The sequence below is a fragment of the Chionomys nivalis genome, chromosome 12 (assembly GCF_950005125.1).
Source record: "Chionomys nivalis chromosome 12, mChiNiv1.1, whole genome shotgun sequence".
In the NCBI taxonomy this organism is placed as follows: Eukaryota; Metazoa; Chordata; class Mammalia; order Rodentia; family Cricetidae; genus Chionomys; species Chionomys nivalis.
The window spans coordinates 17,398,311-17,400,228 of record NC_080097.1 but is presented as its reverse complement, the minus strand read 5'-3'; positions in this window follow the sequence as shown (position 1 = coordinate 17,400,228).

Below are 1,918 nucleotides of genomic sequence, written 5' to 3'. Positions count from 1 at the left end.
GACAGATGGAGACAATGTAGCCTTTATTTACAAAGGGAATCTTTCCATTTTAAGGTGAGAGAAACTCAATTGCTTGTGACAACACATATAAACCTAGAAAGACAATATATTACATTAAATAAATGGCATGGAAAGACAAATCCATCCAGATCTCACTTAAATGTATAAGATAAAGCAGTTGAATTCATAACATTAGAGAATAAACTGATGTTTATTATGGTCAAAAGAAAGAGAGTAGTAGAGAAAGAGAAGAAGTTGCTCAAAGGGCTCAATTAGAAAAGAGGAGAGCTTCAGCAATCAATAGAAAAGACACAAGAAGTTACATATTTTCTAACTGCTAAAATAATAAATTTTTACCAACAAATAGTTGGAGTGTAAGATAGATTTACTAATTAGACTTATTATATCAGTCTGCATTACAAACATCTAAAAATCACATTATGCTCCACTAAATATATTGCTGTTCACAAAAGTTAAAGATTTCAATATAATTATTGAGGAGTGGATTCCAGAAAAGCAGTCTAAAGAGTCTGTGGACTCCCATGCCACTCTCTTTCAACATACTAGATGCTGAATTTGGAGCACATGCATCAAGAACAGAGGTATCCTTTCTATGGTCCAGCTTCTGCTCCCAGAACAGAACTATACTTTCTTGTAATTGGTATATTTCATTCCACCAACCCCTCCCAACCAAACTACATATGGTCTAGTCTGGGCAGAACAGTTGAGTGGACTGGTCCCTGTTTTCTCCATTCCCTAGAGTAGCAACTCTATACGGGATCTTAGGTCAAGAACTCATCCTTACTCCTATACCCTCAGAGAGCAGCATTTTCACTAAGGGGGAGTAATAAAGGTCCCCAACCATTCCCACTCTTAATCTTTGAGAGTCATGGTGTCTAGGACAAGTGGCCTAGGGTTCCTGCAACCAGCTCCATGTCTCAGATGTAGGGGTTTATTGAAAAGGAAAGCCTGGCTGTCAGAAGAGAACATTCCAGGCTGCTTCCCAGACTACTGGTTTTATGTGAAACAGAGAGTAAGAAAGTTCCAAGTAGAGAATGCCTCAGGGGTAAGGGATATCCATGGTAAGCAATTAAAAGGAGGCCAGGAGTTCTAAGAAAGCGAGAACTAACCTGTAAAAAAACTTTTCAATTTAACGGCAAGAATCACAGACAGAAATAGCTAAGAGTTCTCTTGGGATTATAATAAGTTTTCAGGTATGAACCTCAGAGGCTATCCCCACAAAGAGGCCCAAATTTAATGAGATCAAACTGTGGAGCAGTGTATGCCCAACGGCTCTGTCAAAAAGAATAGAACGATCACTAAGCATTGTTAGAAACTAATAGCTGGATGTGATATCAAAGGTAGACACTTTACCGAGAGGTCAGGAAAAAAAGAAAGATAACGAAGTCCCTCTAAATCCTTGCTGTCTCCTGGCAACTATTCATAGGCCCATGTCTGAACTCAAGGAGGATTGTACACTCCCAGAGAACTAGACCTCATTCAAATCACCTTCCAAGTCACTAACCATAAACAAACAAACAACAAAAGCATGGACTCTGGAGAAACATGTGTGAGATTGTGCTTCAGACTATATCTGAATGACTAGTATTTAACAACTGTATTTAAAATAGATTAAAAACATAGAAAGAAGCTGTGACTGATACACATGGAACAAAAGCAGAAAACAGAACAGTATCTGCCTAAGGGCCCCGTTGATATATTTAGCAAACCCTTCAAATCAATTGCAGATGAAACCAAGAAGCTAATGCTTAGAGAAGTAGAAAAAGATACAACGGCAATACAGTCATGCAGACAATATCATCAAACAGAGAACAGCAATAAGCAGAGATGATTAAAACTGAAGCAAGTAAAAACTGTTAACTTGAGCAATTCAGGAAATAAATTGAAATTCACTCGA